Below are 27921 nucleotides of genomic sequence, written 5' to 3' on the forward strand. Positions count from 1 at the left end.
GATCACTCAATCCGTCCCCGTTTTACTGTGAAATCACAAGTATTTTTATTGCAACACGTACGCTTCAAAAGAAAAAAAAATATTCTCATGATAAAGACCACACACATCTTTATCGCGAAATCCAACTAAATTCGTCATTTTACAGTCAATTGACGCGACAACAAACTTCCGGATATTGCTATGGTTGGGAATTTTTTGTCGTCTTCAGTTGTTAGCGTATGTGACTCTACTATTTCTCTAATTCCAAAGAGCAGAGATTTTATGTAATCTTTCGATTCTGAGATAAATTCAAAAACTGACCCCTTGCCTTCACTGATAAAAAAAGAGACTACGATTAACTTTTTTTCCTCATAACTTTAACACTTTTAGGTGTAAAAATATATCAACATTTTTTAATGTTAATTTTACACCTTTTTAAGGGCAAAATTAACATGAAAAAGGGTAGCTTTAACCCCCAATACACCTAAAAAGTGTAATATTTACACCGATTTTAGATCAATACTGCAGGGTAAAATTAACATTTCCGGAATGTTATTTTAACTTTTTCGGACTTTTCTCAATGTTAACCCTATAGGCCACAGAGGCTTTCCGGTGACCTAAAAAAAATAATTTATTCTGACTCTTTAGAGGAAAAAGAATCTTCAGTCAGAAAATAAAATTTTCTTTGTGGATCGTTGATAACCCACTAGGCCCTCAAAAGCTTAAAGTTTACGCAGACTTAAGGAATAGTCTGAAGATGACTTATAGCGGCTCCCTGTCAAAATCTCAAAAGCCAAAATATCGAAGAGCTAAAATCCCGAATTGGTTGACCCTTTCGTGATTTTAGCTCTTCCGAATGATTCAGACCGATACTGGATCATTACCATTAGTCCATTATGGATTTATCTCTTTGAGATTTTGACTGCTTATGTACACAGAAAATCGAGATGAAATTGGCAGGTTGAATTCCATTAGTTGAATTGAACTAGTTGAAATTTCGAATTACAAACCACTAAAAAAATCAACTTTCAATTGAAAAGGAATCATTTAGATTGCAAAACTAGTAAAATTAAATTCTCGGTAATGGCCTACGTACAAGAAATAGTAGTAATAATTACTATAACAGTAATAAAATGAAGCAACAAAATGGTATAAACTTCATTCAACTGACTGATTAAAATTGCCACGATTATCGCGTGTAATAGAATCAATTCGATTTTCGAAGTAATTTTTCAATCGATTATCGCAGCAAAAAGTTCAACTTTCAACTAATTTCGTTTGAATTTTCATACTAAATTTTCGAACAAGGTGGTTAAAATTTACCAAATATCACACTAAAAAGCTGGCAAAAGAGTTACTCAGTGATTATGGAGTGATTACATAATGGGACAAGAACAGTAATCGTTGTTATACAGTTTTTTTCCTCACAACAATGTGAAGACTATCACATTTTGACACTTGAGCACTTAGAAATTCGAACAGGATGTATCTCGGCCACGTTGCGGAATTATCAAGAAGTAACAAAGTCTCTTTTTGGATCTTCAAATAGATTTTCGAATTTTTCAAGATCTACTTCTGTACGGAAAGATTGTGAATATTGGCTCAGCGGGATTTCGACTCACTCACGGTTTTGACCATCCGGGTTTAGGACTCATTTTGAATTTTGGTTTTGCTGGATTTTGACCCCTTCTAAATTATGGTTTTTCGGAATAACGATCCATCTTTAAATCCACAAGTAGATTTTGAAAAATTCGAAAATCTATTTGAAGATCCAAAAAAGAGACTTTCTTACTTCTTGATAATTCCGCAAGGTGGCTGAGGAACATCCTGTTCGAATATTTAAGTGCTCAAGTGTCAAAACGTATCGGTCTTCACATTTTTGTGAGGAAAAAAAAAGAACAAAGAAGCTTACTCTTCTTGCCCCATTATTTAATCACTCTATATGCACTGAGTAACTCTTTTGCCAGCTTCTTAGTGTGATATTTGATAAATTTTCCCCATGTTGTTCGAAAATTTAGTATAAAATTCGAAATTGGATTTGAATTTTTCGAACATCAATGACTTTGTGCAAATAAAGTTGCATTTACCCTTTATCCAAGACACTATTGCAGAATCAAAATCTACTTACGTTTGGGCTCAATACGGAATTTTGACTTTTCGGATTTTCAACACATTTTGTATCTTGGATTTTCGGGACTTTCAACTCTTTTAAATTTAGGATCTTTTGCATATCGATTCATTCTAGATATTGGATCTTCGGGGTATCTATCCATATGGAATTTTTCGCTTTTCAGGATTTTGATCCCTTTTAAATTTTGACTCTTCGGCATTTCGATCTGTTCCATACTTTGACTCTTCGGGATTTTGATCACTTCTGAATCTTGGCTTGGGATTCTTGAGATTTTGCCCCTTATAAATTTTGGCTACTTGAAACATCGATCCATTATGGATCTTTGCGATTTTGCTGTTTTGCTGATTTTGAATCCTGTTTTTCCGGGATTTCGACCCGTTTCGGCCCCTTTTGACCACTTTAAAATTTTGGCTCTTCGAAATTTCGATATATTCTAGGTTTTGGCTCTTGAGAATTTTGATAAAATTTTAAAAATATCATGTCCTGTTTCAAAAACGTTTGGCAGTAACGCCATTATGTTTCAGCCATAACAGTTTGATTGAACACATCGCTTTCAAATAATTTTAAATACATTCTAATGGCTTTCTCTCCTGAAATATGCACTCCAACATTAAATTTTTCCAAAGAATCATAATCCTTTTATATTTGTGTTGAATTCTATATATACAACACTAAAACGATACTTTTTGTTTTGAAATAGAAGAAAAGCATTCCTTATAAAAATTCTTCAACCATTTATTTGAACTTTATGTTTCTCAAAGTAGATTACCATTTGTTCAGTTCGAGCAATCTGATAATTTTCATCGCTTTCATTGAAAGTGGAATTTGTCGCGACAATTCTCGTTATGTGGCACTTGAAGTCACAGAAACAGCTCAGTGAATGACGCAAATGATGTTGTCAATTTTTCAGCGAATTCCAGAGTGAATAATTGCAACATTTGCAATTTATTGGTATCATATTGCTGGTGTATGATTAATTTTCCGAAAACTTTTAAGTCTCTCAGGAGTTTGCCGTGAAATTGCAACATTTTTCATCTCTCTATACTTAAAAGAGTATCACCATGGAACAATTAATTTTCCATGTTAATTTCTACTTTGATATTGACGTCAAATGGTAATTGTTTTCACTAGGTAACTCAAATACACCATAGACTGTCTCTGGGTGATGTGAAATTCTACAAAAATTGCGATAAAGATTGTAGTCTTTTGAGAATAGTGATTCTTATTACAGTATTCATTAAATTTAAATTTAAGGATTACACCACCTAACGGATTTCCGAAAAATACAGTATTAGACACGTTAAAAAAAAACTAATGTTACCGAAAAGAACCATAAGAAAGCTAGTGATGGGCATTCCAGTAGTAGTTAAGATTGTTAGAAGAGTGAAGATAAATTTGGAAAATTTACAATTTTGAATAAATCTAGTGGATATTAAAGAAAATTGGGACGTTTAAGCATGCAGCGGTATATCAAAATACTATCCCAAAAAGCAAAATATCCACCTTATAGATCCAAGACTTTGACAAATTTTTAATGCACCTTTAAACGACTTATAATGGGAATTTTGTGATTAAATTATTATAGAAACAATTAGGCCCCTTAAACCACTTTATATGTAAATATAGAAGAATCTCCGGTGATATCCAGTAGATTTGAAGTCACTTCACAAAGAAAAACACTTCTTCAATTTTGCCCAGAGCTTTCGGTCCTGGATATGGACCTTCCTCAATGGTCAACTAAACTAGTATTTTGTACTTTAAGAGGATCGGTATTTTGTGTAACTCTGGGCAAGATTGAAGAAATGTTTTTCTTTGTGAAATGACTTTAAATCCACTGGCTATCACACCAGTTCTTCATCAAATTATAGCTATAAGTGGGTTATAAGAATTTTGGTTCTATAATGCTTTGATTAATGAAATGCACAAAACAATAAAGAGAAAAATTGCTGCTTCGGATGTTTCCAAAAAGAATGCACAAGAATGCTTGTCATAAAAATTACAGTAAAATTATTTGAAAGACAATATTAATAAAAATTGAAGCTCTTAACTCTTTCGCGTCTTTAGGGTAATGTCATGACTCGGGGAAAAAAGTTTTTTTTTGGGTATTTACATTAATTGAAATCTATCTGTTCGTGCACGACATCATAATAGAAGGATGTAAGATTCTTGGCTCATTTTCTCAAGACTTCAGTTAGCTTTCAATTAATGTAAATAGCCAAAAAGAAACTTTTTTCCCCGGGTCATATATGACCCTAAAGACGCGATAGAGTTAAATCTTTAACATTAAACCTATCGACCGTTTTTGATCGTTTCTTTTTTTCTAGCGCGCTCGGTCAAATGACAGACTGTTGTAGGGTAGGATACTTAACAAATTTTTCATGGGAAAGATGAAAAAATTTAAAATTCAAACACTGAAAAATATATTAAAAGCATATTTTAAGATTTCATAAAGTTTGAAAGCAACATTGTACCGTTTTTTTTAAATGTGTTAATTTTAAAAAGTTTTTAAACCTGTAAATTGGACGAGTCTTGGTAGGTATAGTCTTAAGAATGATTCATCCTAATACGGTTTTTAGACCTAGAGTTTAATTTAATTCACAAAGGCCCTCAATTTTTGAAAAGTATGCAATCAGTGAGATTTTTCACAAAACTAAGTTAACGTTCAGTGAAACTAGCTTAGGAACTAGAGTAGTTAAGCCAAATGGCTAAACTTTATGGTCTCTACATACTATTGAAATATATGTTCACATTTAGTAGTATAAAATAAATTTTCACGGCTTTTTCTACGGAAAGGACATTAGGTCCTAAGACCGTTTAGTGGATAATGGAAGAAAGAAGTTTATTGTAATAAGTAGCAGTTTTACAAATGTTACTGCGGTGTCACATATAAGATTAATACTAAGAGGAAGAAAAAACGGAAAGAGAGGTGTATAGTATGCAAAATTTCAAAAGGAAAATCACGTGTGTCAGAAAGAGTACACTCTAGTGGAGTAATACGATAAGTAAGATATTACTGTTCGTATTAAATGTTTTCTGAATCGTATTAATTGTTTTCTGATTCGTATTAGTAGCTTTCTGAATCGTATTACAGGCAAATCGAGCAATTTTCCATGTTTCGAGTGAAAAACGAGAGAGAGGCAAGATAAAACACTTTCTATCTATTTTTGGCATTATCGCACTTCAGAAAGTATTAATCTTATATGTAAGATGGTCATTAAACTTTCAAAAAGAAGGACAAGAAAGCTTAGGGGAAAGCATGCTACTTTCGGACGACTTAAGCTTTGAACGAGCTTTTTTAACACGTTTTTAATGAATTTTATCCTTTATAATATTATAATCGAATAGCTAATCCAGAAGGGATATTCTGTAACAGTATGACAACGTCATATGACAAATTTAAAAACGTTTATGTGGTAAATTTGGAAAAGGTAATCAAAAATCAGAGTCATATCAATTACTAAGAACTTCATGAAGCTCCTAGCAATGCCCATTTAATTTTCACTGGATTTGATGTTGTCCTTCTTACGAATTTGCCATGAAAATTTGCCATACGACATTGTCATATTGTTCATATGACAAATTTTAATGGCATATTCGAGAGTAAGATAAACTTAAATCCCAGAGATCATCAAATTGTTATTGCAAGCAGCACTATGAAGGTTTTAGTAACTGATATGAGAGGGATTTTTGATTATTTCTTCAGCATTTACCACTTAAAGTTTTAAATTTGTCATATCATGGCATTGTCATATTGTTACAGAATACCCCTACAGGTCCTCTTATTACCTAAAAACGAAAATTGAGTAGTCCGAAGTTTAAGATGTTCGAAGATAGTACGATTTCCTCTATACATCGTCAGTAAAATTGTAAATCTTAACGAAGTACTGTTAAAATTTAAATTTTAAAAATTTTAATGATAACGCCACCTAACGGATACTGAAAAAAGTTCAATGGTTTATTTAGTTGAAATATTTCAAGAATTTATTTTCCCCATTGACAACGAGTAAAAAATACAAGAATTCAAGCATACTTTCATCATGAAATTGAAATTTTATTTGAAAAAAAAAACGCCCTCACAAAATTACTAATTAAATTACAATAGCTGTGCTTTCTCATCAGTGAGTGATTTATCATTCTAAAACTCCATGCCCACACATCTTCCTGATGCAGATCATGCCTTATCAAGGGGAATTCTATGTGTTTGAGTGATAAGTGAGGCAGTCTTATATTTTCTTGTAACATTGGGAAATTCCGCCCCCTTGGCCTCCATGGCATACAAAAGCTTTATTTTCCTGCCGCAATATATGTAATCCACTACATAGTGAATAAGTATGAGTATCAGTTGTGGGTGACCGCAGTGAAAATCCCTCAATGTTGGTGAAATTCTCGAGAAAATTGTTAAATAGAATTTTTTTTGGGTGGTAAAAGAGAGAAAGAGAGTGCGAGAATAGCATGAGAGAGAGGTAATTGACTAAATGGTGTGTTATTCCACCGAATGACGTCAACTAGCCACAAGCTTTTTCCAAAGCCATTCATGCCACTTCGGGTGGGTGGAAGGTGGAAAAGCTTTCACGCGCTACATCCAGTCACGACGCAATAATCTTTCTTTTTTTTTATGTTTGTCGCGCAATATTTCAAATTGAACGTAGTTTTGCATTGAGAAATTTCTGGAATCTTCTGAGAGGCATTTTTTGTTTTTGGTAAATCACCAGACAAGCCTAAAGACATATATCTTGTGTGATTAAAGAATGCATCTTAAAATACAGTTTGCGCGTTCCATTTATCCAAATATTTTGTATTCTATGTCTGCTAAAGTAGTGGAAAAGAGATAAAATATCCGGTAGATAGGTGAAGAAGGAATCTATCTACACGGTGTTTTATTTTTCTTTATCTTTTTTTTAATTTTTCTTACTTCCCGAAAGGGTTCAATGGATTCTTCTTTTGCGTGATCTTTTCTACTTAAGCCTCTTTTTCACATATGAATGAATGCCTATGTTTATGATGTGAAAACGTACACTTAGTTTTAGTTTAGAAAAGAGGAAATTGCTCAACACTTGGATCTTTTTTTGCAAACCAACACCGTCTTAATGTCAAAATCCTTTAAAATTATCAAAAAAAAGAATTATTGCACTCAAGTAAAGAGTGAAAGACAGAAAGGTATTCGTTAGAACATTTTAAAATAATAAAGTTTTAAGTAGCACTTTACGCCATTTTCGTTTTCTATACTTTACTACTGCATTTTTCTTTGACTATGTAACAATTTCGGTCATATGTATATGCAGAGAATTTATCTAGCTTTATTTTTCTATTAAAAGAAAATTAAAAAGCCTTACATTTAAATATAAAATTGTAAACAAATAAAATAAAAGTCGACTTTTCTGTCAGTCGAGTTAAAGTCGAGGGAGGGTGGGGCAGCTTCAAGCGGCATAATCTAATATATATTTTTGTAAGGAAATGTGTGACTTAAAACTAGCTATTCATTAAAGTCAGATCCATTAAAGGAACATGGAAAAAATATGAAGTGCTCGAAGCCTGAGTCAGTGCGAAGCGTAAAAGCCTTCCCCTATTGACAAAAGCGTACCATAAAATAAACAGTGCGACTCTAGTAGTGTCTACACATTTGCTTCTTATACTCATATTTCTGCAGTTAATGTTCTTAACCAAGAAGAAATAATTTAAAAGTACGACAATTATCTGGGAATTTTACAACATTTTTCAATAGTTTTAAGATTATAAATCAGTTATGCTTTTGGATTCGTACTGTATAACAAGGGGCTGGCAATAACTCTAAAAAAATGTATCCATGATTACAGTCAGGGGGTGACATTAGCTCTGAACAATGCGACCGGTTTTAGTGTAATTTTTACCCTGTTTTCATACACGTTTCACGAGATATCTCCGAAACTACGTAGGTTGCTAATTTGGGATTTTCGGTTGCTCCGTCGTTATTAAATTGGATTTTATTTTGCATTAGGATTATTTGCTATTTCATTCTACAATGACAGAAAATAGCTAATAAACTCAAAAGTTTTTTCGGCTCGCTAGAAACATATGGGAAGCAGGAAATGTCATGCACCTGATTGCAGTATTCGTTTTTTTTTTACTTACGTACACAATTCACGGAATATAATATTTTCAAAACACTTATTTATATTTATTTTGATGTACTAGGCTATTTCTGCCATTCTGTACATTCTGTACATTGTTCAGTTTACAAATGTATTGTCCGGTTTACAATGTTTCTTGTAAAATATTCATTCAGATACTTCAGTCATTTGCACCGGGCGGGATTCGAATTCACAATTGTGACAGTCGAATTGGGGATTACACCGCCCAGCCGAACGCTCTTACCGATTGCCCCACGGACCTCTCCGTTCCCAAAACAATTCAACGTTTCTGGCTAACTTCTCAAAATTAATTTGACTTTATTTTCTATTGGTATACTGAGAGAAATCGGAAAAAGTTCAAATAACATTCTGAAAATGTTTATTTAACCCTACAGTATTGATCAGAAATCGGTGTAAATATTATGCTTTTTAGGTGTATTGGGGGTTAAAGTTACCCTCTTCCATGTTAATTTTACCCTTAAGAAGGTGTAAAATTGACATAAAAAATGTTAATATATTTTTATACCTAAAGTGTTAAATTTACGAGGAAAAAAATTAATCGCAGTGTACGTTTAGCTAATTCATCCAACCATATTGCAGAAACAGATAATGAACTCAAACATTTTTTTTTACATTGAGAAACTATGGTAAACATAGATGTCATACCCCTGCTGTGAAATCTTAAATTATATTGATTTTTTTTAATGTAATAATTTAAAAAAAAAAAACCAATTTGTACACACAAATTAAAAAATAAATAAAATAATGAAGGAATTATATCTATTGGCCTCGGAGGTTAAAAAAGTCCGTAAAGACGACGATGGACGTAGAGAAAATTTAAAATTCCATAACTAATTCATTCGATATAAATAGTGTAAATAGGTAGTGTAAACACTTTACTAGTGTAAAACCGCATTATTTACACTAATTCAGGTTTTTGAACTCTTGTGGTTTTATGATTTAAACAATTTTGGTCAAAAGTGCGTTTTAGTGTAGCTTTTCATTATTTTTAACTTAATTCTAGGACCTTTTCATGAAAATTTGTAGCACTTTCATTATACAATTGTGACTTGCATAAAACTTGCTGATATGAAATTTATTCACGTTATTAGAGTTGCACTGTAACTATACTAAAATACACAAAAAATTGTTTAAATAATTTTTTCAAGTGTAATAAATTTCTGTGTAAAAAGTTTGTAATTTGTTACGTCCCCTTTCCACACAAAAGTCACGCTTCTCTTGTCAAATTGTAAGGTTCTTTTTCCAAAGATTTTAGATGTTACACGATTTTAAAATTCTACACAAAAATAACCTTTGTGTAAGTCAATATTGAGGGCTATTTCAAACAGATATTTTCTAACTTTTTTTCAGTGTTTCCTACTAAAAAGAATTACAAGTAATATCAACGAAAATTGTGTAAAAATCTCATGCAATAGTCAATGATTTTTGTACTGTTTATCGCTTGTACTCCAAGAACTGATGAGTCAAGAGAATTTCTCGAGACAATGAGTCAAGTAAAATAAGGAAGTGATTCATCAGTGAAAGAAATTGCGAGGAAGTGACACATTCTACCAATCTGCACGACAAAAATATCTAATTCCATTCATTTTTTTTTTGGTGTAAATTTTAATCGCATTCACATAAATTTCCAATTAGAAAAATAAAAAAGGGGAAAAGATTGTAGGCGTGAAATTTCCAAGACTGATTTTAATTGCGATGAAGAACAAGTTGATTCACCCAAAAAAAAAAGAAACATCCCATTTAGATTGAGAAATTTTGAATGGGGAATGGTGAGTGTATGTGCAACAAAAAAATCGTTAGTGTAGAAATGATGAATAAATATAAAACTTTTTGAAATATATTTAAAAATTATAAATGTGATGGAAAAAAAAACGTTCAACCCACCGCATTTTTGTGAGAGCAAAAGAAGCAAATAAGCTCAACCATATGTGCTTTGCTCCAACGTCGTGCTGACGTCAACCCAGAGTTATGCAGTAAATTTTCAAAAATACCGTCTTGGTCATTCTGAATTCCATACACTACTCACATATCCCAACTACAACACGGCACACTCATGAGTTTATCTCATAGGTAGTCACTACACATTGCAAAATCACTTCACAGCTTAACTTTTGGTAATGAGGAGGAATAATTTGTAAGAACCGATTTGAAGCACTGGTAGCCGTTGAATGGCAACTGGAGAAAATGGTGGAGTTGTCTTGAAAGTGCTTTTTGAAATTTATAAAAAAAAAAAAAGAAAAAAAGAATCCAGGAATGGTCCTCTCCGATGCGTTGCTGTCAGATTGTGAGTCAGGGAGAGACTAAATGGTGAAATAGAATCTTTGTTGAGGCATCACCCAATACGTTTGTATTCAGTAGTACGCTGTTGGGAAAATTTTCTCCACCGCCGCATCAACCGAGCAACAGCACCGCGCTTACTGACTCTAATCATCATTTTGGGGGGCGCTATATTGCGATAATACAGCCACAATATACACAAGAGAGGGGAATAATGTTTGTGAGACAAAAGTATCACATCTCTTTCAGTCTGACACATCTTCAGGTTTCTCTGCCCCCCTACAGAACCCCATGATCCAGAGTGAGATGGGATACCCAGAGAGAGAATGCCTTGAATTCTTCAGGCATGTTTGAACTCTCCTATATACCCCACAGTATTCTTTTTTTCTCGTTGAAATTGTTTGCAAATGTGTGTGAAGGAGAGGAAAATCCCAATGGTAGTTTAGCGCTTGCGTGCCAATGCGCTTGGGGTATACCCTACCCTTTCCCAATACCCAATCTCTCTCACTCGCGCACATCCGTCAATGCTTTTCCTACCCATCATCATCATCATCCGCAAGAAGAACTTTCGTACTCACTCCCGTATATACATTCGGGCTACCCCACTGCGTCTGGTGGGGTAGGGTTTGATGGACGACGTCGGGCCAGGAATGAGGACGGACGCAGGGTTTTGCGTCTAGACTCATAAGACCTTGTATGTGTGTTCTTTAGCAAAATCTCATTGCCATTTTCGCTGAATCTACCCATAAAACACATATGAGATTTGCTTTTATATTATTCTTGTACATAGACCTCGCCTGCCCCCTCTTCGCAGCCGTAGTGACTCATGCGCAATTTTACGGACCCACCATTCAACAGTGTAGAAAATGTGGATGTAAGAGTAAATTGGGACGAGTCCCGAGGGCGACGAACCTGGAGGATATTGGTTTTCCCCGGATCTAATGAATATTTCTATCGGTAGGGGTTGGGATTGGTACTAGAAAACCTAGGTCTAGTGGGACATCTTGAAACAGGTTTGTCGTTGACCTTTTGGCGGTCGTCAAAGTTGGAAAAAAAAATTACGTCTACTTCTTTGCCATGGTATTAGTAATGCGGAAGGTATTGGTTGCTACCCAGACTTGTCGATATAATCCCCCCCCTCTTCCTCCGTTTTTCGAACTGGATAGTATCCCAGCATCCCGGAGTTTTTGTGTGCCTGTATTGGTGCGAGCTAGCAAGGAGAGGAGATATTTTGGGGCATCACACCCGTGAAATAGGGTAGGTTAGGGATTGCGACGTCGCGACGGCTGAACCCCGTAACAGTCTATCTCCACCCCGACCACCTCTGTCTCCGTTGCGTTCACGAGGGGTCGAACACTCGCCAAACTTGCGTCAACCCTCCAAGTCGGGTCGTTCCCTCCAGTCATCACTGCGGCGTTTTTTTTTCTCCCTATTTTTTTTTTTTTTTTTGGGAGGTGGGGAGCATTTTCTGGTTGGGTAAGGTATGGGTGCTCAATTACTGCGTAGGAGACTCAAATGAACTTTGGACTGAGGGTGATGTTGTGTGTATTTGGTTGTCAGAAAATGGGGGTTTGAGAGAGTGTAATGCACCCATTACGCGCGAAAATGAAGGGCGATTCAGGAGTTTGCAAGTCTGCTGTGTGCAAAAAAAAAACCGTATATACCCTTACCCCTATGTCGAATGCGATAATTCCAGACGCCAGACAGACTGAATGCCTCAAAATTGAGGTAGTACTATCATTTAAAAAAAAAAGTTTTTTTTTTCTTCTTCATTTGGACACAAGATCCACGTCAATCTCCCCTGGTTGTTCTTCCTCTTTGGTCCCTCTGTTCCACTTTTTCCCGTGTTAATGAAGTGCGTGAATGCACACAGTGGGGAGGGTTTAAAAGAAGTCTCTTCTCTTTTTTTTGTGCTTACGATCATCCTAAATTAAATTACACGTTTTTGGCGACCAAAGACGTGGCCTCTGCCTCTTTGTGATCCATCAGAGTATTTCTTCAAAATTCACCGGAAGAACTTATATAAACTTTCTACCTTTTCCCACAAAGTCTCCAAAGAGACATTTGAAAGACGTACCATGGTATTTTTGATATACAATATTCATATGACACGGCAATTCTGTTGAAGAAAAACTCTCAAACAAGAGGGTTGTTTACCTTGACTGTACTTTTCATTCTAATTGTAACGTGAAATTAATAATTTTTACCCGAAATATAAATTGTGGTTGAGCGAGGGAGAGTAAGGGTAAAAAAAAGGGTTTAATGCCCTCCATGGATAATGATGGGTTCCTTATATTGAATCCCCATATATATACTTTTTGATTCATGTTTATTCACTATGTTTTCCCTCACCGACGCACGGGTGTTTTTTATGGCCTGGGGTTAATATGATATAACATATTTTAGTGGTAAGAAATAAAAATCTATATATGCAAAAGAAGGCATATTGTGAGACCAAAAAGGAACAAAGTAAAAAAAAAAGGCCCTTCAAGACATTTATGACACCATGTCAATAATGAAGTAAACAATGCAGGAAGTATTAATCATTGTGACATGATGATCGTATTGTTATTGCATCGAGGGAATATCTTGACTTGTAATTTTCCCTAAAAATAAAATAAATTAGAAGAGGGAATAAGAATTCTCAGTAATTCTTTCTCTTTTGCCTCATCTGAGTGTCAATTCCAAGCTTAGTGCAGGTCTTTTGATCGAAGTCACGAGGCTCAATCATCGTAAAACCCGAGAAAGATTACTATTCTTACTAATTTAATAAATAATAAAATTGATGCCAAACTATGAGGGCACATCACTTCAAACCACAACAAAAAGTGGGATTTAATTGAAAAAAGAGAGAAATGCTGATTGTGTAAATCATGGTGGACCAGGATATTTGATTGATGACATCATACTTCTTGCATTGACGGTTACGAATCACCAGCACGCACTTAGACAAAAAAAATCAATTGATGGTGAATATCCCCAATTGATCACATGCAAAATTCGTGGCCCCGTGAGTCCATATGTATAAAAATATTTTTATGAATCATTGACGGAAAACAATGTTAAATTTTCGTGGGAAAAAGTACATTTCAAAAATGACTTCTTGCTACCACAAAAAGATCTAATTCAGCAATCAAGGTTCTTTTCCTTTCGCCCGTTGCAAACCACCCAAAAAAAAAACTAGACAAACCACCTCTTGAAAGATGTCGAAAGACAGTTAAAATTTGTTCAGTAAGTTTTATTTGTGGATTTATCAATTTGAAGTGAAACAAACGGAAAATAGAGAGCACAGAAAAGAGTTCAGATTGTGCACTAGTGTGGAAAAAAATGAACTTAACCTGAATTTTTGAAATATCAGTTGTATTGCGGGATTTTCTTGCCGAAAAAAAAGAGAATTAAGAAGTTGCGACACAGCTATTGCAATTGGATTTAGAAGCTGATAGTACATTGAAAACGTTGAGATAAAATATTTTTGGAATCAAGAATAAACTGATTTTTACACTGAGAGAAAATAGAAAACCTAAAATAAATACTTAGGGTAAGTGTGCCAAATTCCGGCCAGCTTGCAATTCCGGCCACCTTTTTTGTTCCTCGAATTTCCATGAACTTTTAGATTTTACGTACTCTAGAGATATTACGTACATTACAAAAGAATAACAAAAAAATGTAGCTTCGACAAACGAGATGACGTGAAAAAGACCTTGAAAAATTTCCCGAAGCGCAAGAACTATGAAAATGAAGGTGGCCGAAATAGGCCACCAAAGCTATGTCTACATTTTTATTCGTTTTAAAATGTATTAAGAATGATTTTAAAGTAAATAAAGACCATAAATTTTCTACAAGGTTCCAAGCAACAGTCTTTAAGAAGAAAGAATAAAAAAAATCAATTTGAATTTAAAATATTACATTTCAAACTCGAGACTTTGGCGCTTGCATGCAACTATGCCGAAATTTGGCACATTTACCCTATATAATTTTTGGAATATTTAAGGAATGTAACACCAAAATTCACTTTGTTGCTAGGATGATAGCAACACTAACCCTTTTACTTACACAGGAAGTTTCTTATATTTAAAATAAGATAAATATTAGAAAACTTAAACAATATAAAAAATTTTAATGAGAAAACTATTTCCTTAATAGAAATTAATAGGATTTTTAGTCGCAGGATCGGGAAACACCAATTATACGGGGATAAACCTCAATTCCTTTTAAACATACAAAGAAAGCTCAGTTTTAAAGGTGCTCAAATTCAAAGGTTTGCCACTTCCCCTAAATTCCCCCATTATTACTAAATTTTATTTTTTTTACATTACATTGTTTATTAAATTAAAAATTAAAATAATCTTTATGTTCTTTTCAATTCTTATAAGATCAAGATAATATAAAGAAAAGTTAATGTAACTGTACCAAATTTCGGCAAAGTTACAAGCGGCTAAGTTTTAAGTTTGAAATATACTATTTTTAAGGCACAAAAAAAAACAAACAAGCAGTAAAATAAACGAAATATGCAGTAAAGTAAAATATTTAATTATGGTCAGTAGGAAACTTAAATCTTTACAAAAATGGGTCTAGTTTGTATATTAACCAATCAAAATTATTGCAAATAGAATGAAAAGCCCTTTATTTTCCCTTTGCCAAAATTTGGACGATTATATCACTGTTTCAAGTTTTTATTTGTTACTGCTCAATTTTAACTTTTTACTGCTCATTTATCAATGCCTATTTTTAATACAAATTGAAATTTTTATTACTTTTTTAAGGAATATTGCTAGGAACCTTGTAAGCAGTTCATCGTCTTTGTTTTCTCTAAGATTATTCTTAATATATTTTAAAATTAATAAGAATATAGACATAGCTTTAGGTATACTTTCACCTTGATTCTAAATTCTAATAGCTCGTCGCAGAGATATTTTTCAATGAGGCCATTAACTCTTTCGCGTCTTTAGGGAAATGTCATGACTCTGGGAAAAAAGTTTTTTTGGGTATTTACATTAATTGAAATCTATCTGTTCGTGCACGACATCATAATAGAAGGATGTAAGATTCTTGGCTCATTTTCTCAAGACTCCAGTTAGATTTCAATTAATGTAAATAGCCAAAAAGAAAAATTTTTCCCCGGGTCATATATGACCCTAAAGACGCGAAAGAGTTAATCGGTTTTTGGGACAACTCAGTAAGAATCTAATACGACAATCTAAATGACATCAAAGAAATCGTTTAGATTACTGCCTTAGATTAAGACTTAATTATCTGAAATCCGATTTTGGAACAGTTCAATCCCAATCTAATGCGACGGTGTAAATAGCCTCAATGTCTTTTTTGGCATTGTATAACCTATTTTAGAGTATGCAAAAACTAAAAATTAATGGACATTTTAGAAACAAAAGAAGCGGCCGAAATTACAATCCGTCTGAAATTCGGGACAGTTCTCCTATGTTATTGACACTATATTTAATTTTTTGATGATTCCATGATCTTATAAGTTAATATCCACAAAATTTTTCGGAATAATGCTAATCTGGCAATATTGAAGTCACCGGTTGGAAAATTGGTTATTTGGTTTTTGAGATATCGCTTATAAAGAATGGATAGTGACATAAAGAGATACATTTCAGTTGACGAAAAATTCACTGCTCACCGTTTCAAACCGAATTGTTTCGATCGATCGTGAAATATACCGTTCTCAATTATTTAGTCCTCAATAGAATTAAAACTACAATTTAGTATAGGACATCGAATTATAATTTATAACAATTTTGCCTAGAGCATTGAACAAAAATATCTATTTTGAACAGAAGATCAACAAATATACAAATATTTGATAATAAATATTAGATTTCAATTTAGAATACAGGTGAATATGTTATGTTGTTTAGAACGTTTATAACAAATCCAATGAGGGTAATAGAAAATGGGATTACTTAAGAAATTGAGGGATTGATTGGAAAATTCTCTGAAATTAGTGTTCGTTATAATAAAATAAAGAATTGGAAAAACGGTTTCGCTTTTATGGATGAATATAACATTTATTACTACAGTTTTCAAGCTAGAGGCTGAGCCAAACACCCTAAGATCTTGTATTTCTAAGAACAGGAAATAACAATGATTTTTTTTAAATTTGATCTACCATTTCCCTCTTAATACTCAACCCAAGGACGGGCTTCAGACCTAAGACATTGTCATATGGCTTAACTTCTCTAATATCTTATCAGTCAAGATTTTTTGGAAAATATTGATTTAGAATAGAATTATTAAGGGCAAATGACCCATTGCATTTTGAAAAAAAAAACAACAAAATCGGTTGATGTTTCAGGTTTTGAGACCCTCGGGAACTGGGCTAAACCTCTAGTCTGAAGACTGTCTAATATTCAAAGTCTGAATAAGTATCCCTGTTTAGTATAAGTCGGATCCTTACAAAATGGAATGGTTTTGTATTAGATAATGCGGCATAGTTTAAATGTCATTTACAGATGTTCCATAAAAAAACGTTCTGAGATAGAAGCTTAAATGGTATGATGAAGAACATGATTCTGTTCAAAACAAATTTCAAAATTTTGAAATTTAAACTTTTCTATTATATTTGTTGATGTCAGAATCATAGAAACGAAATCTGTAACGTTTAGCAGTAAAGAATTAGATACCGTGGATGAAAGTAACTTTGCACTCTTCCTTTCGTAAGCTTTTCTTTAATTCAAGCACTTAAGGATGGTTTAGAGACCACATGGGGACTTATGCTCTAGACGCCTAGACACACTTACGACTTAACCCCTTAAGGACAATTAAAACACCTGCGTCCCATAAAGAAAATAATTTTTCCTGACTACCTGAAGTTATTTTTTTTCTGATGTTTGTACATAATTGTAAAGTAGAAGGTTGAAGGAATCTAAGATATTTTTTGCAAGTCTTCAGCTATTTGCTAAATAGTAAATTTTTAAGCTCGAAAATGAGGAATTTTTAAATTCTCATATAGAAAATTTATTTTAATTATTTTTTATACTTCCAATTTTTTTTTTAAGTAAAACCGTTTTGGAATAAGAAACTACAATGTTCAAACATTATATTTTTCATTCGAGTGAAAATTATCTGTTATTGGTATCGTCAGAAAAATTATTTAAATTTTTTAGCTAGTTTTGTCCTTATCCTTCATAGAGACAAAAAATACACCAAATCAGACTCTGTTGGCTTTGCAAAGACGTAAAACACTTCACAAGTTTTGTTTATCGGTTTTATTTTTATTGCTAATTTTCGGTCAGTGAAAACTGTCTCGTCGTTAAAGGGTTAAGCTATGAGACGAATTAGTGGAAAATGACAAATGCATTTCAAGCATTATTTCTACGCTAAGCCGTCTCTCGACTAATCCTCAGGTCTGTCAAGGTCCTTAGGGATGGTTTAAAAATCATCCTTAAATTCTCGAATTAAAAAAAATCTTATGGAAAGTAAGGCTCCATAGTTACCGTATCTACGGTAAAGGAAACTTATAAAAAAGACTTGTAAACGATGTTCTGAAGCCCTTAATGTACTACAGTTTAGGATAACTTTACTTTCAAATTTAACAGAATAAATATTAAGATTAGCAGAGTCTATTCGGGTGGGCCCTTACTCTTGATTTCGAATAAATGCGTTAAAGTATCATTCTAAATGTTTTTCATAGAATATGACTATGTTACCTGGACTCTTTTTCTTAACTTATACAAGCTTCAGACCTATGGATTAGTCATTCGCTTCTTGGAATTACAAGGATCTAACTCAGTTATTTGAGATTTTGAGATTTTACTGCTTTTAAAAAGTAACTAAGCAGTAAAGGGGCACAAATAGATTTATCCTTCTTAGTTTTGTGAAACAAGGAACAAACTTAAACAAGTTGATCCCTTGTCATTTAAGAAGTTTTGGCCATCACATATTTTGAATTCGATGTTTATTCCATATTTATATTAATTAAGAAATATTTTTTTATTCAAACATTAAATTGAGATAATTGTTTAGACCAAATTAAATCTTACATTTTATCTCCCGAAAAATTTTCAAGGAACGATACACTTAGCTTTTTCAATCTCTCAAGTAAGATTTTTGTAAAAAATCTTGGAAAAAGTCAAACTTAAGATTGGATATTAAGTTCAAATGATCGATATCGGGATATTAAAGAACTCGGCTTAATCTTCTGTCTGAAAATCATCTTAGGCTATTGCCGACGCTCAGTACTGTAACTTAAATATTTAAGTTTCCTTCTTCAAGAATTTTGCTTATCTCATTTTCGCTTTGTGATACCTTGTTTCAGGGAAAAAAAAACACTCCTACAGGTAAATATTTCTGAGATTTCTTATTCCAAATTTCTAATGGTAGACGATGGTAAGAGAATCCACCCTGGGGCGTAGGTAAATGGTAAATGGTTATGTCTTTTGCCGAAAAGGAAGCAAATTTTTGGAGGTCTTCTGAGGCATTTTAGAAGTGAATGGCGTTGAACCAGTTTCAGAAGACGCAAGGCATGTAGGCAAAAGACGAAGAGTCTATTAAAAGAAAATGACTGTCGCGTCAAGTGGGAAGTTTCTTCTCTCACATCAGCAAATACCAGAAAATTGGTAGTAATAGTATGCACAAACATAGGAAATTGAGAATAGTTGGTATTCTTTTTTTTTCTCTCTTTTTTACATGTCGGAAAGTTTAAGATGAAATTGTGAAAAAAGTAGCAATATAGCCTAATGGCTATCGCAAGGCATTTGCCCTGTTTGTACTTTTTATTTAATTTATTTTTTTTATTTTTCTATTACTGTGGATGAGAAGAGATTCTTTAAAATGAGAGACAACAATGAAACTGTGTGAAAATCGACACAGTTTATATAAAATAAAATATAATACGGTTGAGAGACACACTTTGAGTGCTTAGCAACAAAAGTCACCAGTCGTTTGATTTTTTTTTTCGTACACTCTTGTACAAGAAAGAGAGAAGAGACGTATATTTGAATTTTCGTAGGTTAAAAAGAGAAATCACTTAAATGTATGAATCGCGTATTTAGTCATTGAAATACAATCATTTTCTCTGCTTTTTGGGTCCACCGAAAAAATGCTATTTATATGTGCTAAGGCATAACAAAAGAACTGTATTACACAGCGTATTTTATTCATGTACACATTTCACCCCATATAGGGGTAGTGTTGAGGGTAGGTAATCAATGATCTCTTGTATTCATGAGCTTTTTCCACCCTTGACTTCAGGGGGACCTTATTACAGAGCTATTGCGTGGACAGGAAAGTGAACATTCATTTTTCTCTGCGTTTGCCTCAAATAAAAGAAACAGTTATTCCCAATCAATGTTAACAATTGATAAAGTGAAAAATGTTTGAGAGACCGTACCTCTTATCTACTTGCGGTTGATCGTGTGTGATCGTGAGTCACCTTCTCTGACTTGGTAGAATTTTCTCGAAAAATTCCCATTGTATGAGTGAAAATTCTTTTTGCGTACATTTTTAAGATATTTTTTGGGAACTCAGGGCTTTGTGTAACCCTGAAATCCGCCTCTTTTGTATTGCAAATCAACCCTTAAATCCCTGGAAGGGTCCTGGGAGTGAGGTATATGTGTGTCCAAGGGCTAATCTGTACATAGCCCAAATACAGGGCTTCAATGGATTCCGGAGAAGAAGAAAAACCTCGAAAAAGTGGTACAATCCCTTTTTCGGGATGGCAACAATGAACGCCAGGTTTTTGCTCATGTTCCTGGGAAGAGAGATATTGAGGGAACAGGTAGGAAAATTATTTGTGGTATGGAACTTCCATCGAGAAATTTTGTGTCTTCACCGGATTTCACTGGAATGCCTCTATCTCTCACTCATCCACAAGTACGTTTTTTTTTTGGGTGTTGAAACATTCAAGACGAACCCAAGAATTAAACTTAACACAGGGCACAGGGTGTTTGACAAAAAATAAAATTGATGTAGTAAAACCCAAAAATACAAATTATGTCATCACGTGATATAATTCTTCAGGAAAAATATCTTGTGATAGCATAATCTTGATTTTAACACGAATTTTTTTTCATACCGCATCACTGGCAAAAGACAACGCTCTTGAGTATTTGTGTGTTGGCAGCGCATGCGAGAAAATTGTCGCGAATTTTCCCTGAATTTTCCGCATATTATTTTTGGGGTTTTTTGGCATGCAGAGACATAGGAAAACTGGATTTTGCTTTGGCTACAGGTCATGGAAGCCCTTATGCTAGGTCATAGTGTTCGAAATTCGAAGATCCTTTATTAGGGTTGCCATATTCAAATCACCGAAAAAAAGCCGCTGTGGCTTGACAACGACGCCAAAGAGAATATCTAGAATGCCAGATCATGTTTCTAAAAATACCTCAACAACAATCACTTAAAATGTACATTTTATTTGCTCTAGCATTAAATGACGATCACAATTTTGAGGAGGATGGAAGATATACTCTAAATCTCTTTTCGCCTATATTCAAGTCAATATTTGAAGCTAAGAATTTGGTCACCATATGTACAAGGTAATATTTGAGTGTGATGTTGTAAAATGGTTTAAAATTGAATTTATTCTTCAACTTACCTTATTTGGCTGGAATGAGGCACAATGTCCAGAAGGGGGAAAATCCAGGGGCGTCCTCGAAGTCTTGGTACTTTTGGGGATTTTGTTTATAAGGATGTCACACAATGAAATTTACAAATAATTGGTTGATGTTGCACCATAATTATTAATTTAAAAATATTTTTCTTTCTTTTGAAATACAACAAAAAAAAAATGTCCCAAAGAAAAACTCGAAGGTTCTCTTTCTCTCTCTCGGTGGTCGTCTCTTTGAACTCAAGGCCAGGTAAAGTCTCCGTTCAGAGACTTTCACTTGACCGGCTATTTTGCATGTCACACAGTACTTTTCATGTTACCATATTCATCAAAAAAACGAATATTTGAAATTGAAATCGGTTTCTTATTTTCTTGTTCTCTCTTCCATTGTCCGCGCTAAAATCGCGTTCCAAGTGTCTGTGCAATCACAGGAGGACATTGCGTTTCAGGAATAGATCTGCTGGCCACACTTTGGCATCTCGCACCGTTCTACAGGGGTCTCCCCGACTCTGCTGACTTGCAGATTTTGTCCGTCCGGGAAGTTTATATGTACCTCTCGCTCTAACTCACAAGACTGGGATCGATGGCGAGACAATTTCACAATATTGTGCCATGTCCTTCCCTTGTTCATTTGGGGTTGGAGAATATCACTTAAGCACTCAAGTACGCAGTTTGCCTTACAGATGATGTTTCTTTTATTTTATTTCTTTGCACTCCCATATGGTTGGACTTGTCCTCCCCCTCTTGATTTTTTTTTTAAATGTTTTGCGCTGTCTGGTTCCTCCCATTTGCAGATAAGAAAAATACCACAGTTCAGGAAAAACCAGTTTTTTTTTCTACTAATTGCACAAATTTATTGGATTTTACTTTCAACAGATTTTCCTTGATGTTTTGTCCTTTTTTAAAAAAAAAAAATGCTTTTCTTCATCAGTCCTTCACTTCACTGCACAGATTTTTTTATAAAGTCTTGTTTAATTTTATCACTGATTTTAGTAAAAGACAACTAAACTTGAGAAAATTATTTAATTTAAACTTTTTATCAAAAACGGTCAAAAACGGTTTAGGGATGGAGTGAGAGAGAGAGAGAGAAAGAGAGCACTTTGAGGAATGGGGAATGGTGTATGTCTGGCTGAAGCTAAAGAAGCCGACAGCGATGAATGAAAATCGACTTCACCAAGAGACAGTTTGTGCTGAAATGAGCTACCAAGTCGATATCAAAGGCACTACTCGGTCGACTGTTGGTACCTCGGCTATACTTCGAGGGAGCAATAGCCGGACATATATTCACACCATCAAATAAATCTGCAAATGTGTGCACTAATACACTTTCATGGGATTCATCGACTTTTGGGGTATATCATTTCTTTTTCTCTCAGGCATTCGTGCAATTTAACACAAAAATTCACATAGTACCCGCCAATATTATTTCAGAAGTTGGCGCAACTCGATATATCTCATTTTCTTTCGTCTTATTTAATGAGATACTACATAAGTGGTTGTGTACGCCATACAAATACATCCCAAAAAGTCTCTCGACGTCGTAAAAAGCTTCATTATGACGAAATGATCGCGACGCGACAGAATTTCTTGTCGCCGGGAGTTGGCAAATGCCTCTGTATTGGTGGATTATGATCATGATAAATTGGCAACAATGTAAATTTGTCTCTTGTCCGAGAACAAAAAAAAAAGGTTGATTATATCCTACGAATTTCAATTGAAGAATTTGCATCTAACTTCAGATCCTCCCCTTTTCCATCTACCGATGCTACGTCCTCACCCGCATGTACGCAAAACCGTAGAGTGAGGGAGGGCCTATATCCTCACACCCAACGATCGACAATCTCGCCCCCAAAAAACCCAATAAGCACCTTCAAAGTTTCACCAAAAGCTCTCAACTGAACACGCATCTACGCTCCCGATCGTTGTATTAGTTCCAATGATCGTTGCTCAATATAAGGGAACCTATTTTTCCAAGAGTGATCTTCATGTGAATTTTTTCTCATTACTCCACATACAATTACTACATAGAAGGGGTTTATTTATAAAATGAAAGATCTATTTTTAGACCTTATACGACTAACATAAAAAAAAGTATACAGAGACCGCTGACGTATAAAAGAGATTTCACATAAGATGAATCGCTCGAACATGAGAAAAATGTTATCACTCTTCTGCAATTTATTCTATTTCTTTTTCATTTTCAACATCTATCATCTTTCTTCTCACTCCTCAACGTTCATTGCCCAACAAGATCGCTTCTAGTGATGTTACCATCGATTAGTTGATCAAAATTTTGCTAAGAACGCTGAATTGCGAAATGATTTTTCATTCTTGAGAAAACGATGAATATGCCAATTCTTGAAGGCATCGCAATAACCTTTATGATCTTCTGCTAATTGCGTCTCAAGTTCTCATGTCCTTTGTCTCAAATAGATACATCCGGAATTTTCGACTAGATTACCATTGTATTTAACACCCAGCCCACCCAGTCTTTATGACTAAACCCAATAGCGCTTTATTTCCACTTCTATAAAACACTTATGGACTAAAAGAAAATTTTGCATTGTTCTTCACAATATTTCTAAAATATTTGGTTTACAAATTATTAAACTAGCACTTTAAGTGAAGTGGGAAACCGACAAGCCGACGGTCAGGGACGCGATTCTTTTTTTTTTTTTTTGAAAGTCAGCGCGCAGACAAGGTGATCGCCTTTTGCAGATTTACCTGTATTATTTCTTTTTCTCAGTTAAAAGATACATTTTATTTATGGACTATCCTGTTAACCCATAAAACTTGTACTTGTTGCCATTTAAGTCTTTAGAGGTAATGAACTCTTGAGATTATTACAATGAAATTACTAGTGCTCGGTGTAAGATATTCACATAAGTCTTATCTTGAGATCAAACAGGACGAAATCTAATTTACTTAGGCCCTAGACAGGCCTATGGCTTAAGGGGTAACGTGGGCCAAAAAGAATGCAAAACCGTATATTTTCTCTATTTTTTTGTTAACACAGGGTAAGTGTGCCAAATTCCGGACAGCTTACAATTTCGGCCACCTTTTTTGTTCCTCGAATTTCCATAAACTTTTAGATTTTACGTACTTTAGAGATTATACAATGCAATAGAATAACAAAAAATATAGCTTCGACAAACGAGATGACGTGAAAAAGATATTGGAAGAATTCCCGAAGGCCAAGTAACTATGAGAATGAAGGTGGCCGAAATAGGGCACAAACGCTATGTCTATATTTTTATTCATTTTAAAATGTATTAAGAATGATTTTAGAGAAAATAAAGAGGATAAACTCTTTACAAGGTTCCAAGCAACACTCTTTCAGAAGAAAGAATAAAAAAAAATCAATTTGTATTTAAAATATTACATTTCAAACTTGAGACTTTGACGCTTGCATGCAACTATGCCGAAATTTGGCACACTTACCCTAACATATTTTAAATTTGATTGAAGTTCATAAGCATATAAAAGCACAACATTTGAACTGTTTTTTCTAAACTATTCATCGAAAAATCTTTAAAACTCAAGCTTTTTTGGAAATAAAAACTCCCTTTCGGCAGGCAAAATGTCTCAGGTCATATTCATCTAAAATCGAAAAACCAAATATTTGCTGTTAGCTGATGAGTTACAACTCGTAGTTGAATGGTACAATTTTTTTAAATAAAATCTGAATGCTTGAGACAATTAAAAAAAAAGAAAAAGATTTTCGATGTATTTTACACAATGTTTCGTCTTTTAAAATAAGTTGTGATCTAGGCAAAAGAAACCAACTGTTTAAATACGAGTTTAATTCATCAGATAATAGGAAATATTTGCTTTTTTGATTTCAGATTAACCTACTTCGAAAAATGTTCACCGAAAACTAAATCTTTTTTCAAAAACGATTTGCAAAAATTAGGTCCCAACGACTGAATTTTTAGAATATTTAAATGAAAATTTCAGAAAATATAATTAAAACAAAATTTATTTTGTCGAAAACAGTTGTAAAGAAAATATTCTTTTTTATTTTAAATCTGCGTGACCCTCGTAACACTTTAACCCCTTAAGGACGAATGGGACACCGGTATCAAAATTAAAAAAAAAAAACATTTTTTTAGTTATACAAAGTTATTTTGTCCTTTAAATAGTCCGAAAATCAGTTTTATTTTTGGGACACCAATGTCCCATTGGTCTTTAACTGATTACGAAGGCGAGAGACGGATTAGTGGTAATTCTATAGATATGTAACGAAATACGTCTCAGCAAAGCATATTAACTACAAATTTTTGGTCAGTAACTTAGCAGTTTGTTCAGTAAATAATGCAGAGGTAAATAAAAATCACTTTAAAATCACACTTTGGCGTTCTCTAGTTGAACAAAGACCGACTAACGTAAAGAACGCCAATAACACAGATTTTAAGTAATATATTTAAATTATCAGTGAAGAGTCCCAAATAAATGTTTAAGCGGCAAAGTGTAATTGTTAGCAGACGAAAGACGAGATTTCAAATTATAAGACGACTTTAATTGACCCACTGAGGAAGACCCACACCAATGGTCGAAAGCTTTGGTAAAAATTCGAAGTCTTTAATTTTGAAAAGGAAAGAACTCTCTGGCGAACACCGGAAGAGCAGCAACCACGTAGAACTCGCCAGATACATATTGAATAGAACATTCAGCTTAGTTCTTTTTCTTTGTTAGTTGCAAAGGCTGAGTTTCATTTTCAAAAAGCAAAAATTAACTTTAAAATGTTTCATTTCGAAATTGTTTCATAGGTTATCATCATTTTTTTAATAATTTTTATAAAAGGTTTTAATAAAGGACTATCCAACAGAGATGAAGAAAATGCCCCTTTTGCAAAGTTCAAATTGTACTAAAACGATTTTTGTGACAAGTTCTATGCACAAAGCAAATTTAAGGGGATAGACTCGTGGTCACGGAAGTTCCGTAAACAACGCACACAGACGGCTAGATAGGGTTGTGGACTGTCGTTAGTTCTCCTCAACCAGGAGGGGGTCATATTCAATAAGTCCATACAGGCCCTAATCTAATGCTGACGATATTGACATCATATGGGACGCAATCCCTGAGCTGTACAAAGTTCTTCATCTAGATTGAATGAAGGCAAAAGAAAGTAACAAGGTGGCCCCACCAGCAGCAAATCCTCCAAAGAAGGTTCCCGATGGGGGATTACAACTTTGAAGTTGTTAAATTCTTCGTCTACCTTGGGTCAACAATCACAGTCAACAACAACACATCAACAGAAGTTCGCGCACGGCTGTTGAAATCCAACAGGGCCTATTTCACTCTATCAAGATTTTTCCATTCCGACTTTAAGAATAAAGACTAAGCTACTATTGTTTAGGACTATGATCCTGTTAGTCCTCACGTATTCGTTTGAAATGTGGGTCCTCAGTAAACAGAATTGCGAACTCTTAGCCATGTTTGAGAGGAGGATTCTACGACGGATTTTTGGCCCCGCATGTGAGGATGGGCGATCCTGGAGCCCATACAATCATAATGTGTAAGAGCAGTACTGAGACGTAACTGTCCTCAAGCAAATACGCTTCAATAGGCTTCGGTGGGCTGGTTATCTGGTTCGCAAAGTTGAGTATGACCTAGTCTGGAAAGTCTTTAGGGGCACGAACTCTGTGTTTCGAGGAAACGAGGTCGTCCCAGTCTTCCATGGACCGACGACGAAAGACCAGGACGCCAGTGTAAGGGGTGCGGAATTGGAGAACAGTAACGCGTAACCGATTCGAGTGGCGACGAGTCCTGAGTCAGGCAGACACCAGATATTTATTTTCAAAACCGCTCAGATTTTTAATCAATAATGATTAGTTGCTTTAGCATAATGACCAATCTTACAAATTTTTTAAAAATCAATTTCTCTTCTTCAAAAAGAAAGTATTTTAAAAAAGTACTATGAAGGTTTTTCTGCGGAACTAATAAAAAAAACAATATTATGTATATTAATGGGTTTAGAGAGTAATTCGCGATATTTTTATTCGTCAAATTTATTCCCCTACAAACATTCTTCTCTAACTTTACGAAAAGTATGTTTTTAAGGTCTTTCTTTTTTTTCGAAAACTGCTCGCGCATTAGACTACAAAAAGCAGAAAAGGCGAACTGGAGACTAAGGAAATGGAGACGAAAAGGATCTAAATGCCACTTAAGTGCTAATTTGTTATTGTTTTACTATGCACTTTTAATGGTCATTTTAAGAAACTTAGCTCTGAAGGGAAAACTTTTCTAAAAATCTTAAATTATACTACAAATACACACTAGTATAAGGAATTACTTTAAGCATTAAATATTTAAGGAAATTTAAAAAGGAAACCAAATACAATCTAACTGAATACAATGTTGTAATTTTAAAATTGTTGCTCCCTGTGTTGTTGTCCTCTAAAACAAAAAGAATTTTAAAAATTATTCGCTACTCCAATTAACGATTGCAACGATGAATATTGCGATAATTCATATTTAATATATAATAGAACCAATTATCCGTTGTACACATAACTAAATGCATGGTGATTCAAAGAACAAAGTGTATGTTTGCAATTATACCTATTTTAAATTAATATCTGTAAATATACAATATCAATTAAAATGTACAGACACCATTATAGGGATACCTAACATTCCAATTGTCATTTAAAAAAATACCAAAGAGTGTTTTGGGATTTATTATGGAGAATTTTTCTTGACTTGACGATTCTTGGTGTCGTTTCTTTAAGATAGATCGACTTTTGTAAAGATTTGGATTTTTTAATAAACAAAAATTTAATAAATGGCAGAAAAATCATTTGTGCCCATTGTTTGTCAATTTTCAATTTCGC

The 27921-nt window shown here is 34.0% G+C and overlaps 1 long non-coding RNA gene across 2 annotated transcripts in view; it reads right to left on the reverse strand.

Annotated features, from left to right (window-relative positions):
* The window catches only part of LOC129807351 (uncharacterized), a 46195-nt gene extending 23873 nt beyond the window's left edge, over positions 1-22322 (reverse strand). Inside the window, exon 1 of one of the 2 annotated variants that reach the window (XR_008752271.1) lies at positions 21074-22322. This is a non-coding gene — a long non-coding RNA (uncharacterized LOC129807351). Of the gene's footprint in view, positions 1-10122; positions 14615-21073 lie in introns of those variants that run through there. The other variant, XR_008752270.1, reaches the window with a different exon arrangement.
* Between the last annotated feature and the right edge of the window lie 5599 nt (positions 22323-27921).

The sequence above is a fragment of the Phlebotomus papatasi genome, chromosome 3 (genome assembly GCF_024763615.1).
Source record: "Phlebotomus papatasi isolate M1 chromosome 3, Ppap_2.1, whole genome shotgun sequence".
Lineage (NCBI taxonomy): Eukaryota > Metazoa > Arthropoda > Insecta > Diptera > Psychodidae > Phlebotomus > Phlebotomus papatasi.